The sequence below is a fragment of the Phyllostomus hastatus genome, unplaced genomic scaffold (genome assembly GCF_019186645.2).
Source record: "Phyllostomus hastatus isolate PE091 unplaced genomic scaffold, TTU_PhHast_1.1 phas_scaffold_21, whole genome shotgun sequence".
NCBI classification, from domain to species: Eukaryota; Metazoa; Chordata; class Mammalia; order Chiroptera; family Phyllostomidae; genus Phyllostomus; species Phyllostomus hastatus.
The window spans coordinates 22855664-22871701 of record NW_025334017.1 but is presented as its reverse complement, the minus strand read 5'-3'; the positions used below and the strand labels follow the sequence as shown (position 1 = coordinate 22871701).

General features: G+C 36.2%; 1 protein-coding gene across 2 annotated transcripts in view; it reads left to right on the top strand.

Moving 5' to 3' along the window:
- YWHAZ (tyrosine 3-monooxygenase/tryptophan 5-monooxygenase activation protein zeta) overlaps window positions 1-16038 on the top strand; it is a 31470-nt gene that overhangs the window by 7025 nt on the left and 8407 nt on the right. The gene's annotated exons all lie outside the window — the stretch shown is intronic.

The window sequence follows — 16038 nt, the reverse complement described above, 5'->3', positions numbered from 1 at the left end:
GACTTCTCTTTATGCAAGAGAACTCGGGGTTCTTCTCTTGCGTGTTAATTTGAAATTGTAATATATGAACTAATGTAATCTGCCTTTCCTCCCACATCATAGACCAAAAAGCTCTCTTGGGTAGTAGTCGGGAGAGATTTAACCTCCCACCTACCAAATTGGGTAGGGATCACTGATACCTCTTCTGCATAAATCTATAAGAAGTAACCAAAAATTGTATATTTTTGTCTTGACTGATGAAATGGAAAACAAAATGAGGAAATACGTATTAAAAAACTTAACTCACATTCAAAAAAGATTTTAGTGATGTAAGTAAAAAGAGCTCCAGATTTTGAGTTGGACAACTTTTTACCATTTAATACCTTCTTGGAGTAAAGAAATCACTCAGTCCTGTGAGAGAACTGAGCTCAATTAAGTGGAAATAATATCCACCTCATAGGATTGCTGTAGAGAATAAAAATCAGGTAAAGCCCTTGACTACCTCCTGCGCCATTTATGTCAGGTCTGGGGTTCTGTTTAAAAGCAGTGGCAACAGGACAAGCCTGCCAATAATAGCTCGAGGTCTCTTAACTCGAGTACAAGGATGAGATTTAAAAGAGCCAAGAAACCTTAAAAACTGCATTTTCTGGGATAGAGGGTTTGTTACCGGCCAACAGATTTTCAAAGTTTTGTTTAAATGATTGAAAAACTTGCAGTATAAGGCAAAAAATGTCTTCCTTTTCCAGCAGGTACAGGAACAAAATTGTGAGTCTTAACATTCAGCAACAGTAGTTTAGTAATAGTGATTCAGTTAACTTGACTGAATCCCACTTTGTTATGCTTCTCTGAGTTTTTATCTGCCGGGGGCAGGGTTAAGGTGTGTGTTTCCCAGGCATTCATTTTTGTTTCATGCCCACAGAACTGCCATTAAGCAGGTGCATGCTAGGGAACCAGGCAGCTTTTAGGTCCTTCCTTGTCTGAATATGTTAGTAAGTGTTTTGGACTTTAAAAGCATGTATAGAATTTTAAGCTGAAAATCACTAGACAGCCCACTTATTGGAATAAGGGCTTCTCGAAATAATTCTGCAGTGTTATACTCATCTTTATAACTGAAGAGTTTTCACAGTAGGTATTAAGTATTCCACTGATGAGAGATTTTGTATAGTTGGAAAGTCTGAGGTATATAAAGTAGAAATGAGAAAATAAAGGAACAAGAGTGGAAAGGCAGATGTTTGCTCTTGGTGGTGGGAAGGGGAAGAGTAACCAACAAGTTGATCAAGAAAGATAGTATTTACCTTTTTGTTTTTTTCCAGTAAAACAATGTTTAAATAAGAATGGAATTTTCTACCTGTTCTAGTAAGAGATGCAGATGACCTGGAGATGTTTGGTGATTAGATGAGCTATGAAGATAGTTAAAAGTTAACTAAGAGGAAGAGATGAAAGGATTTGACACATTGGAATTAGAGTGAAAAAATATGACTCCCATATGGAAAAAACATGCACACTTTGATCCAACTCTTTTTTTTTTTTTAAGACTTATTTACTTATTTTTAGAGAGGGAAGGGAGGGAGAAAGAGAGAGAGAGAAACATCAATGTGCGGTAGCTGGGGGCCAAGGCCTGCAACCCAGGCATGTGCCCAGGCTGGGAATCGAACCTGCAATGCTTTGGTTCACAGCCTGCGCTCAATCCACTGAGCTACGCCAGCCAGGGCGATCCAACTCCTTTAATCTACCCAAAAAAGAGGAAGAAGTTGTAAGGATTCCCTGGCTGGTGTGGCTCCATAGAGCAAGTGCTGGTCTGCTCACGAAAAGGTCACAGGTTCGATTCCCAGGCCGGGGGCACACGCCAGGGTTGCTGGCCAGGTCCCCAATTGCAGGCATGTGACAGGCAACCAACTGATATATCTATCCCTTTCTTCCCTTCTCTCTAAAAATAAATAAAATCTTCAAAAAAATTCATGTCCAGAGTTTGACCATTTGCCACCACCTCCATACTACACTCTGGTCTCAGCCACCATTATCTCTCACCTGGGTTATTGGGGTTGGGGGGGGTTGTAAGCCCATTTTTAAAGATCTTCTTTCAATATGTATAGATCCGCAGTTTGGAAATAATTCGCAAAAACACCCCATAAGTGCATCTTTTGTAAAATTTTATGAAAGGCAGTTTGAAGAATTCGGCCTAGTTTTCATAGGAATACATCTTTTTATATTTATCCATAGCATTTAAGTAGTATCGCATTTTAAGTTATTTATAGTCAGTATAATGGCATAGCCTTGGAGACAAAATAATCAGGCTCTTAAATAAGGACGTAACTGCTGATAGAAGCTGAAGGGAACCAGAGAGTAGCTGGAAAACCATCCTCAAGCATTTAGGTCAAGTAAAGGGCATTATCATCATTTACCCAGGAATGAAGAACTTAATGTAAGGTAGGTTTTCCATTAAGTGAAATTTGGTTATCCCAACAAACTAAGTGAAAATTTTGTAAAAGCTGTTGCATTCTGCATCATGGTATCAGAACATTAGAGGGACACAATGCTGCTCAATTTAAAAGCCTTTTTATACATTAATCCTGTTGTTTCTTGGAATTTGGGCTTCAACCTATGAAAGATTTAGGGGTTTTTTACCCTGTGAATATAATACCGATTTTTAAGTGTGGTAAGTGGTCCTAGCACATAAAGGGAGCCCAGTATAATTTGGAATTAAACGTTATTGGACTATTGAGATAAATTTGATCATACATTTTTTTCCCCCAAAATAGATGGTCTTTGGCACATTTATGTTGGAGAGAGAAATAAGTTTTTAAAAGACAATGTGTTTTGTTTGTCCATTAAAATTCTGATATGCCTTGGGATGATTTTTTTTCCTAGAGTTTCTGAGATCCCTATTGAGGTTTCATCTTGGTTCTCATAGTGCTTGCTTTATTATGATGGTTTTACATCAAGAATAATTGTGATTTAGAATTGTGGTCAGTTTCAATATGCCGAAAGTCAAGGTTCATCTTCCATTTGAAAATACCTGTTCTTTCTAACTACCTAATTTTAGCATGTTTTCTAGACTTAATTAAAATGACATCTTGTTCCCAGCTTGGACTTCATTTTCTGACTCAAGTTATTGCTATGTTGACTAGGTTCTTAACTTTTTACATTCATAGTGATAACTCATTTATAGTACCCACGATTATTTAACCATTCCCATTGTACCAGTAGTAGTTCTACTCCTTACTCTCCCACTCAAGCATATTGGCAAGAAAGTGATACTGTAAGGATAAATATGATTTATTGGACAAAAGCTACATTATAAACTTTTTACTGTATCTGGTGCTGATTCACTCAGACTTGCTACCTTAATTTTCTATTCCCAGTTCTATGCTGCATACAGCTCTTATTCTTACCTTTGTATAAAGTAACTATTCCATCTGCTCAGTTTTCCCCCAGATCCCTTTGTATACACAAAGCCTTTGGCTCCAGTTTGGTGTTCTCCAGTAAACCTAATACAAGCCATTGCTTGTTCCCATCTTTATGTCCTGAGAGTTTGTTTTATTACTCAGATTCAGAATTTATTTTAAACTTGATGTCTAAGTTGTTTTCACTTTAGAGGATTGACTTCAATCCCTTCATTTTCCTTGGAAACAGAACCATTAACATTTGTGATAATTAACTTGTAAAGTACACTGAAGGAGTAGGATATGCTTAATATTTTTTAGGTGGTACAAATTTGAATTAGGCTTGAGGGGAACAGTGTGTTTAGCCACCATATCTCAGTAGTTCCCATTGTACTCAGTACAGTTCTGTGCAATGGGCATTGTCCATTTGTTCTCTAGTGAATAATTCTCTGTAACGATGAACTGTTACCTTTGTGAAATTGTTGTGCAGTAGCAGTTGTCATTTGTCATTGATCCAGTTCTGCATTTTCTGTTAAAGCATTAAGTGACGTAAGTCATAACTTGGTATAAAATAGTCATATCTTGGCAGAATTCACTCATTTCTTTGTGTTGACATTCTTTTGCTATAGTGGATTTGGGGGGCAGCAAAGCATGGCTGAGTATAGCTGATTTGTTATCAATATGATCTCAGGTTGCTTGAGAAATGTTTACGTTGGAATAGATTACTAACAGGTTTCAACAAATAAGCATTTGTGAGTTTCTTTTGACAGAATTTATTGTGAGCCTTCTTCCCTTCTCTCCCCCAAGTGAAAATATACTACAGTGATATTAGTCACGGGCGGCAGGATGGCAAGTTAATAATGTAAGTACAGATCTGGCTTGGTATAGCTTAGTGGATTGAGTGCCGGCCTGTGAACCAAAGGGTCATCGGTTCGATTCTCAGTCAGGGCACATGCCTGGGTTGCGGGCCAGGTCCCCAGTAGGGGACACATGAGAGACAAGATGTAATTACAAATAAATTAAGTAAGTAAATAAGTACAGTCACTCAAATGTTAATCTGTAGAGTTAAATAGACGAAAATAAGACTTTGTCCACTGGGTTGACAAACCTGTATATGCATGTTTGTTCTCCTAAAACCTAGGAAAGATCCTATTGCATTTAATTTGCAAGGCATGCCCAGTTTTTGTTGTTTGTTGAAATTTTATTTGCTTGGATTGTTTAATGACTTGGACATCATTAGAAAAGTCAGAAACATTTTTTAGTGCAGGTTAGTTTCCATCTTGCAAACAAGTTTTGGGATCTAGGTGTATAAAATTAGCGGTATTACTAAGGAGAACTCATTGGTGAGTTGAATGTTTCTTACCTAAGTGATTATAAATGTTTTTCTGAAAAAGACCCACTTTGTTGATCCGAGACTCATAAACTGTCAGCTCATAATTTTTTGCCCAAAGTGTAGAAAGGACATACTTAGACCACATTTATCCCAGCAATGCTTGATGAAAGTTCTACCCAAAACACATTACTTTTGAAATGTGATTCTGTGGAATTGACAGTTGAGGGCAGTATTATATAGACAGGCTATATAGTATACTCAGGACAGACAAGTTCTCAATTCAGTAAATTATTGAATACTATTCTACCATGTTTGGAAGGTGTTTGGAAATACAACATCCCAGAGTGATCATGCTTTTTGTTAAGAATAATGACTTTTGCCTCCAGTTTCACCTTTGGTTGTTTCTAGTTGATAAGGGGGGATTATTATAAGACTGTTAATTTCATCAATTTTGAGATTTAATTTAATAGAATTTTAATAAGCTGCTTAAAATCTTTATTTTTAATATTTATTGATTATTTGCTATTTTGTGGGCTCTGTTATAAAAAATTAATTTAATATATATATTTTTTAAACCCTGCTCTTTAAAAAATCTCCAATCTAGATGAACTTAAAGGGGGGAAAGTGGGTGGGAGGGGGGAGTGAAAGGGGGGAAATTAGACAATTATAATAACATAATAAAATATATTTTTTAAAAAAGAAAGAAAAGATCTCCAATCTAGAGGGGAAAATAGGCATGGACACAAACAGCACAGCAGAATAAGAGGGAAAGTACTACTATTATGTTAGTTGGATATGGAAGAGCTGGTCTTCGACCATTTTTTTAAAGACCGCTGATAAAATCTAGGGCCACTAGGCAGTTTATACGTAATATACAGTATACAAGTTAACAAAACAATAAAAAATAGTGTTTTAACCCAAAAAATGATTTGTGATGAAAATAGTGAGAAACGGGGTTTTGGTTGGGCCCCAGGGTCAAGGTTGATGCCAACAGTAAAGGGGGCTCTGGGAAGGATAGAAGGAAAGTCCTCAAGTGTGTCAGAACAGTTTTAACAGTTGTCGCCTGATACTCAGTGTGTTTTTTTAGTACTTTTTACCATTTTACTTTTAGAAGTGACATTTTGAATATGAGGTAAAACGCTGATTTTCCTGGGATTATTTTGCTAGCATTAAGTATACAGAGGCAGGTGATTCCCTGAACCTGATTTAATTCAGTAGTTTTTAGTCCCACTCAGAGTTAGCCCTTTCACTCTGTTGATTTTTCAAGAAACAAACAAAACATTTTAGAACATTGCTGGTTTTCTATCAGCACTAAGTTTTGTGCCGATCGTTTGTTTCATTCTGGGTAAAAAAAAAATAAAAGCAAACACTCCAGCTTTTAGTGGGAATTATAATGAAATTTTAGGCTGGCTTTAACACTCCTTAAACACCAGGGATAATATACTTGGCTTTATCTCATTTACTGATGTTTTAAAAGTTAAATGGTAAAGACTTACCATCTGTTATTAATGGGAAATGCATCAATTAAGTGATGGGTCAGTCTTCTATGATTCCATTCATGAAATTAATTGAACAGTGCTTGTTTCTTCATATGTGTGTGACCTTATCATTCATAGAACACTTAAAATTTTACTTTCTTAAGCCAACATTGCACAGGATAATGGGTTTAAAGTCAAAATGTCTGCTAATGCTTATTAAACTAGTTAGTTCTTTACGTTACCTGAATTTTAGCAGTTTTGATGGAGCACTTTCTAATTGGAAGCAAAGGATGGTTGCTATTGAAGGAAAGGAAGCCATTCTGGCCACAAGGGGGAGTAAGAGACTAGTTTTCAAATGAACGGATCCCTATTGCAACAAAAATGGCCTGCATTTGTTTTAGAATTTTTAGAAATCTAGGAAAATAAAGGCTCAGTGGCTTTACAGAATAAAGTGAAAGTTCTGGGAAATTCCTCTTTGTGTACAAAGAAATTGTGCAAGACTACAAATTTGAGTTTTCTTTCATTTTTACAGGTCAGGGAACTGAAGCTTAGAGGTTCAGTGACTTCCCATTAGGTCATCCTGTAAGCATTGATAATTTTGTCCCCTATGCTAGTATTTACTTAATTATAGATTGAAACATATTTACTCTGCTATCATGTACAGTTTTAGGAATGATGGGTTGGAGGTTGTCAGAATAACTGGACTTTGTTTAATTTCATTAAAAGGGGTGATGACTACAGTTTCAGACTATATTTTAGGGTTCTATACTTAAATGAAAATAACAAATTACATTTGAGGGCCCTTGTGTGTTTTGTCACCATTTCCCTTTTAACCGCTGGATATTTTTTTGTGCATGATTTGTATGAAAGTGGAATGTCCATTTCTCCTAACCTCTCTCCCCATCTCTTGTGTTCATGGAAGAGGGGCCATGGTAGTGTAGTCAAGGACAGAAATAGATTATGGAGGCTTTAGTCTTTCCCACTCACATATTTGGTGAGATCAAGTTAACAGAGACTCAGCTATATTTTCAAGTTGCAGTCCATAAATGTCTTATTAGTGGTTGATTCCTTTGCTTGGATATTGTGGGGCTATTTACTATTTGTTAATGACATTTTATGCACACCTATCAAGTGTTATCAAAATCCATAAATTAATAAATGATAACATAAACTAACCTGAATTTATTCACAAATTTATACTACTTCAATAATCTAATTCTGGTTCAGAATTCAATCCAGGATCACACTTTGCATTTCATTGTCATGTCTCCTTACTCTCTTTTATTCTGCACCTTTTTTTTTTTCCTTTTTTTTTTTTTCAGTCTTTGCCTTTCATGATTTTGACACTTTTCAACAGTATTGATCAGTTATTTTGTACAGTGTCCCTCAATTTGTATTTGGTGATTCCTTATGATTAAATTCAAATTGTGCATTTTGGGGAAATTTTCTGGAATTGATATTGTGCCCTCCTTGGTGCATCATAGTAGGAGACACACAATATATTCTTGTTATATCTCAGCTGTATAACTTGTAATTTTCCTTTGAAATACATTTTTCATTAGTTGGCTTCACGTATATTCTAATTGGCAAGCCCAAATGATGACAGCACACAGTGCAGTGATTTGAGTGCAAAGTGACAAGTGGCCATTCATTAAATTAATAGACAGTCCCTGACCTAACAGTGGTCTGAGTTAGTGATTTTTTTGACTTTACGATAGTATAAAAGCAATGTACATGCAGTAGAAACCATACTTAGAATTTTGAATTTTGATCTTAGACTAGTGATGTGTGGTACAATACTCTAATGATGCTGGGCTGCAGCAGTGAGCCACAGCTTCCAATCAGGGATGCGATCACGAGGGTGAACAACCAACACGCTACAAGATGTACTGTGTCACCAATGTTTTTTGGATATTGTGTTCTGAGCACATGTAGTGTAGGCTAGGCTAAACTGTGATGTTCAGTAGGTTGAGCATATTAAATGTATTTTCAACTTAACCTTTTTCAGCTTACAGTGGGTTTATTTGGATAGAACCCCACTGTTGAGGAGCATCTGAGGAATTGTGGGGTGGCAAGTGTTTAGTGTATTAGAGATAGTTTCCTGGAGTAAAATTGGAAGGGAGATTTTGGAATTAATGCTATAGTGAAAACAAGATTGAATGAGAGTGCAGATCGTGATGTTGTATTTGAAACTCAACCAAAATCCAGGCCTCCTAAGTTGCAGATTTACTCTCTGTTGCTGCCTCAGACTGTCCCCCCCACCCTCTCTCTCTCTTTTGATGGGTGTTTCGTCTCCCTTTGCCTCCTCCTTCAGGGTTACTACATGGAATCCTAGAGCTTATCCAAGCATTCTGGAAGCATGTTAGGATACACCTAGTCTGCTCCTTGGCTGCTGTTTCTGAATCTATGTGCTTATTATAGTATGTGTAACTTTTGAGCAATTTCTTAAGTCTTATGAGAAGCAGAACATTGAGTGTTTTTTTATTGTCTGATGTACAATATCAGCTTCAATAATTTTTGTGTTTTAACCATTTAGAAGTTTGGTAGGATGGTGACGCCTTGATAGTTTTCAGCAGGCTGGCCTAAGATTTTTCTCCTTTGCTCTCTTAAGATAGCTTTAAGTTTCCTATTATATTTAAATGAGGATGTCTAAATTATGCATGTATATTACAGTTCAACCTTGGGTTTAACATTTGAGTGCCTAACGTGCAAAATGTGTCTTTAAGGGGCCAGCCAATAAGTAGGTTAAGAATGTGTATGTATGTGACAAGTTAGGTGTGAAAAGAAATCCTAATTTTATTTTAAATTGTTTTGAATAATAATTTAGATGTGAAAGAGAATAGGATATTAACTAAAAAATTAAAACTGACATCCCATCACCTGAGAAGTAATCTTTATTAGGCATTTTCATGTCCTGAAAATTTGCACTCCTTGAAGAACATACATGAATGGGATCATAACAAACTCTCCTGTCATATCACTTTAAGGAAAATAAATAGTATTTAATGATAAAATTCAAGCTTTGAAACAAAAATGAGAATTTTAGAAAACTTGTATGTACCACCTTGATCTTGACAGCTTTCTAAAAAAAATTTTTATGAATATAAAGTGATCTTAAGACCAAAAACTTATAAACTATAAATATGGAGCATTCATTGTTACTACTAGGTGGGGTTTTGTTGTTGTTGGGTTTGGTGTGTGTGTGTGTAAAAAGGGTATTGTGGCCATTTACTGTTAGTTTGGTGCTTGCAGGGGGAAAAAACGGTTAGGTAATGTGATTCAGGTTGGACTATTTTATCCTCCAAAAGGATAACACTTCTGTTCTTAGTGCTTTCTATGTATTAACTCATTTAATCTTTACAACCGTCTTGTGTTTCATATCTATTACTACTATCTTCCTTTCACAGATGAGAAACCTAGGCCCAAAGAGATTCCAGAACTTAGTCAAGGTGACACAACTAATAAGCAGTAGCTGGGATTTGAATTTGGGCAGTAAGGCAGTCTGTCTCCATAGTCTGTGCCCTTTACAAGTCTGATGTAAAAAAAAAAAAATAAGTATCTTTCAGCCCTGGCTGGCGTAGCTCAGTGGATTGAGCACAGGCTGTGAACCAAAGTGTCGCAGGTTCGATTCCCAGTCAGGGCACATGCCTGGGTTGCAGGCCATGGCCCCCAGCAACCGCACATTGATGTTTCTCTCTCTGTCTCTCTCTCTCTCTCTGTCTCTGTCTCTCTCTCTCCCCCCTCCTTCCCTCTCTAAAAAAAATAGATAAAAATCTTTAAAAAATAAGTATCTTTCGTCCTTTGATACAGTTTAATCCTGTGTTTTTAAAAGAAAACTTTGTGTGCAGTATTTCACTACTCTTCCTAGTTACGCAAATTTTAGATTACTTAATCCAAAGTAAAATATTACTGTTCAGAATCCTGTATCTTATATTCACATATACATAGAATACCAACTCTGTCAGGAGCTGTGATTGGTGCTTTCTTGTTTATACTCTTCATTTAGACTTAATAGGTTTTGAAGTCGTTTTTATTTTAATCATTTTATTGATGAGGAAATGAAGGCCCTGAGTGATTAGCTTGCCTGAGAGCTCAAAATTGATGAGAGAGGAATTCAAAGTCTGGCTAATTTTAGAGTTTATACTGTTTTTCTTACACCAAGCTATTGCTTCAAGAAGTGTCACTGGTTCAGACAGCACTTTGGTGTTTTGCATGGTTTAGTCTAATTGTTCCCTAAAGATTTGATGTTTTACATTTCCTATTTTAGACTATGATCATACTAAAGGCCCAGCAAAAGGTATTAATCACTAGAATAGACACAGATTTTCCATTTATAAACCTTTCATTAGAAATAAGTTCTCCATAATCAGAATTGGATGTTTGATTTCCTATTAGTGGAGGCAGGTTGAGCCTACCCCTGGAAGGGCTGTCAGAACTAGATTACCTGTCAGTTTATGTGGTTCCTGAATTTTTATACATTCCAAAGCAAAGCATTGATGCTATATAGACCATCTTTGGATCAAGACATGTGTTATAAAAACTATGGTTAATACAGTCTGCCCTGGCTAGTTTGACTGGCTTGAGGGTGGGAGGGAATTACTATTTGACCCTGAATATCTATTGTATTGGATTACCAAAAATCTGTTACATTTTTTCTGTAAAATAAGACATTTTTCATTTTCACCAATAACTTCATTCATTTGGATGTTTTGAGTATGTCGGCTGTCTCCTGCTGTTGGCTTATAGTGGGTAGAGGCCAGGCTGCTGCTAAACATCTGCAGTGCATGAGACAGCCCCACAGCAAAGAATTATTTGGCCAAAAATGTCAGTTAGTACTGAGAAACTTCACAAACCAATTTTGACACATTTGGTCAGTCACAACACCTTCTCCACACACTGCACAAGTCTGTCTTTTGTGTTTGAGCTGCATTTTTACCTTTCTTGACATTGTAAGGCATGATATGCCAAAAATGTTGCCTGCTTCCTTCCATCTTCAGTATTAAAATGGCTGTGCAAAAATTCACCAATTTTGATAAATTTTTTAATTTTTTATTTATTTTTAGAGAGAGGGGAGGGATAGAGAAAGAGGAGAGAAGCATCAGTGTGTGGTTGCCTCCCACGTGCTCCCCCACTGAGAACCCGACCCACAACCCAAGCATGTGCCCTGACTGGGAATCGAACTAGTGACCCTCTAGTTCACAGGCTGGCAGTCCACTGAGCCACGCCAGCCAGGGCTGATTAAAGTACTTTTTTAAATGCATTCTAATATAACAGTTGTCACAAGACAGTCTAACAAAATTGTTCTAATTTAAAGACAACTAAGCACTATTAGAGCCATAGGAAAATGTTAAGGGACATTTTGGCCAACCCATTATCAATGTGGTAGAGGAAAATACATTATTACTAAGATCTCAAGCCTGACATAATTTTCTTTTACCCGTTGATTAGACTAAGTAAGGTTCAGTGCCCTGTCTTCCAAACCGTGTGTTTAGTTCTGGGTTATGAATCATTTATAGAGAGGAATTGGATATGGGCTTTGAAATATTCCTCAACTCTAAATTAATCTTAGGTATTTTTTAAAATGTTAGCCATGATATCTTTAAAAGACAGTGACTGTGGTTTTTTAACAGTTTAAATTGCTTTAGAAAATACTGTGAATTTCTAAGTCAAATTACAGTTCAGTGAGACTCATACTCTGATGAACTTCGTAGCTTCAGTTCCATGCGTAAGTATAAGATGTTTATAAAGACTGTGTTTGACTTAACTTTTTCCATTGTAAATTAACATTTGGATTAGAAAGTTAATGTGCAGTATTACGTGAATAATCTTAAAAATGGAAGGGACATCAGTAGTCAGCCTAACCTTTTTTGACGTTGTGACAGGCCTTATCCACACTTCTTACAGAACACTGTGTGTCCCTTTTAAATTCAGATTTCAGTTTTGTATATCTTGAAAATACCTATTAGTCCTTTGTCTCTCCCATTTTCTATTTTGTTTGCTCCCAGTTTTTTTCTTATCACTGCTGCTTTCTGATAAGTAGTGTTTTCTTTTTTCCTGTTTGTTCTTATTCTTATTCTACCTATGTTTGCCTCTTTTTTCCTGGCTTCCAAATCTAGAGAATTGAACTTTTATTTTTCTTTGGTCAGTTTGACAAATTAACATACTCAACCACCCACCTGTTTAGTGTTACAATTATCTTAATGCAATGAGCTCTTTATCTTCCATATCTTTCATTAGAGTTTAATGAGGCCATCTGATTTATGAATATTCTCTCAAGTGATTCATTTTCTCATTAAAATCTCTATGAGAAGAGTGGAATTCACTATTCACCTGGGTGGTGCCTATTCCAAGCTTGGACCATTTATAAAAGTTTTTTCATATAGAGCAGACGTCTGCCTCTACCTAAACTTTACTAATCTTGTCTTCTGGAGTCATTCATACACAGTTTTTCGATCTTCGTGACAGTTTGTAGTTTCCTTATCATTCTTGCTTGCTTTCCTGGATACTCTCCAGTTTGAAAATACCTGTCTTGGTACATTTAAAAAACAACAACAACAATACACTGTAGATATGGTCTTGTATGCCCAGTGTAGAACGGAATCATTTCTTTAACTTCCGTCTAATTTTATTAATATCTTGGGATCGCATCCTTTTTAGTAGACATATCATCCAGAGAAAATGTAAGAATGGTAGTACAGGTCAATTGCCTAGTTGGAATTGTATTTTCACAAGTTAGCTGTAGTTTTAAACAGTGCATTATGTTGTCTTTTATAAGATAGAGATAATTGTAGTTTCTGCCTCATAGGTAAAGTTATGGAAGGGTCAATTAAATAATCCATAAATGCATAATGAAGTGTCGAAATGTTATGTTTGTTACTGAAATAATGTTATGATTATTTTTCTGATTTGTCTATTGCATTACAAACCAATCAAAACATAGTGACTAAAACAGATTTATTCTGTGATTCTGTGGCTTGCCTAGACTCTGTTGGTCGTTCTTCACATAGTATTGGTTGAGGTCTCTCATTGCTCTGCATTCAGCTGGGGCTGAAATAACTAACCAAGTGGCTTCACTTGATAACATCTGCCATGACTGGAGCTGACTTGGCCTTTCTCTCTGCTGCCAGAGTGGTTTGACTTTGTGCATGATGCCTCTGCTCTCCACGAAAGCAAAAGGGGAGGTTGCCAGTCCTCTTAAGGCTTAGGCCCAGAACTGGAACTGCAGTCACTTCCACCATATTCTGTTTGTCCAGGCAAGTCAACAAAGTAAGCCCCCATCTCTGGGGAAAGGAAATAAAGTCCTACCTCTTGACAGGAGGAGGTATGGCATACAAGTACATGAACAGGGTCCACAAGGGAAGTGGTGGATGGAGGCCGTCTTTGGAGACAGCCTGCCTCAGTTCTGTTTTCATACTTAGCTTTCTGAATCAATGTGTTGGTTAGTCCCTTAGATCTTTAATCCAGTCTTTCTTGCCTTTTATTTTTCAAATCATAATGGTTCTTAGCTTTATATAATTGGAAGATTTGATAGAAAGAAGTATGCCATTTACCCTCTCTCAACTTCCTTTATTTTGAACAGTTTAATTGAGGTATAATTGATATACAAAGAACTATACATATTTAACATGTACAATTTGATGGATTTATTGTCTCAGCTTTTTAAAAAATTATTTTCCACTTATAGTTTATATTCAGTATTGTTTTATATTGGTTTCGGGTGTATGGCGTAGTGATTAGGAAATCTCACTCTACAAAGTGACATTCCCTCCCCCCAGCCTCCCCATCCCTAGTCAACTTACTGCAGTCAGCATTTCACCAGAAACATTGGCCATGATTGATACTTGGTTCTTTTGGCCATGATTACACCAGTGTGCAGCCTGAGTGTTGTTACTTCAACTTTCCTGTTACTTGTGGGTTCTGGTTAGTAGATTTAAAATTATTTTTGTTGCTATTATTCTTCTAATCAGATGTAATAGCTAATTTAGTGTTCACCTTGGGGGAGAAGATGTGCTTAAATGCTATTTTAAAAATTCTCTGTATGAGTTTACCTTTGTGTAAAACAACATTTTTAGGGGTGCAAAAGTTACTACTCATAAAAGATGTAATTCTCATAACATTTATTGACACCATTTCTAAATACCTTTACAAGTTTTCTGATGTATACTTTAAAGTTTTACATCTTTTAAATGATTTCACCCTTAACCACCTGCATGTTTGGTGGCCTGCATCTTTACACATACAGAGAGTGGGTTGACGTAATTGAAAAGTGAAGGACGTGACTAAGGAGTGTTATTCTTAGTTTCAGTTGTCTTCCCTGCTAGACCACTTATCCACAAACCAGAGACTATCTTGCTCACCATTTTCTCAGTGCCTGGCACAGTGGCATTTAGTATTTGGAGAATAAATGGATGTACAGAATTTTGAAGCTGTAAAATATGAATAGGAATGCCTTAGGTAGGGAATGGATTTTGTGCCTGGGCTTGGCTGTTATTAGTTACTTTATTTGAAAATATCTTCACTTTCTAATATCTTAAATATTGTAAGTGAGCTGGAGAGCAGTTCACAATTGAGTTGTATATGAAGACTTTTAAAATTTCTGTATCTTCTCCCATTACTTAATTTGAAGTTATTTTTGGATTCTTTAATCACATTACACTGTTTCTTTGTTGCACTTTATAGTCTAGGTTTTCGCTTAGCCAATCAAAAAAGAATTTGCCCTTAAAAGTGGGGAGTTACCATGGTTTAAACTTAAAGTGATTCCAAAACCACTGTGCTATACCTTGTCCTATAGTTGAGTGAATAACGTTAGTTACCTTAAAAGGGCCTGCTGGTTTGTTTCTTAAGTGAAAAAAAATCTGCTTATTGTATTAAATGGAACTATCTTCTCTTGTTCAAGGCAGATCCCCAAAGAGCAGCCATAGTGTTCAAAGTTTTCATGCCCCAAAGAGCATGTTCAGCGGTCAAAATACTCTTCAGCTGAGAGGTCTTTGAATATGAAAGCACTGGTCAAAGTGCTCTTCTGGTTTGAAACCAGTAGTTTTAAATATTAGTTAATCACAGGAGACATTTCAGGTTGACTTCTGTCACCTTTGTTTCCTGTTTTATAATACACTGCAGCTTAGCCCTACTGCCACCTTGGCCACTACTCACTTCGTCTGGGTGTCTGTAGCTTATTACTTACCTCATACACAGGAGAGAGAAGGCGAATTAAAGTCTATTCACATACTCACCACTGGGATATAACAATGGGGTAAACACAAAGTTAGAGTTTTTTAAGAAGCATTTTTATATTATATTGCATATTAAGGTAAGTACCAGAAAAATAGAAACCAAGAATTTTAGGTACCCTTTTTTCCTTGTAAAATTGACTTGTTTGGGACTGAGCCCAGTTGAAGATTGACTTTCACCTTGATTCCAAAAGCATAGTTAGTAAGGGGAAAATGAGTGGTGAGAGTCTTTCATTTTATTTAAACATTTTCCTAATTCTGCTAACAGGATTATATTTTCCCTTTAAGAGGAGAAAAATCACTATTTTATTATTACTTCCCCCCCAGTATGAATATCTGCTTTAAATCAATTATAGGATATACTTATTAGCATGTTAGGATTAAAATTAGTTTAGATCGTTTTTCAGTTAGAAGTTTTATCTGTTAGAAGTGATTTGTAAATCTATCTTGTTAGCTAAAAACCCCTTTAATGAAATTAAAGGTTTACTCTTCAGAACTATAATTTTCGTAATTCTGCCACTGTCTTAGTTTAGTTAACTTATACTTTGAAGATCTTTATCTGTTGTGAGGTGTTCCTTGAATTGTGTTACAAATGAAGTTAATTTTTGTTTTCTTTGTAATGGACTCTGGTAGTTTCT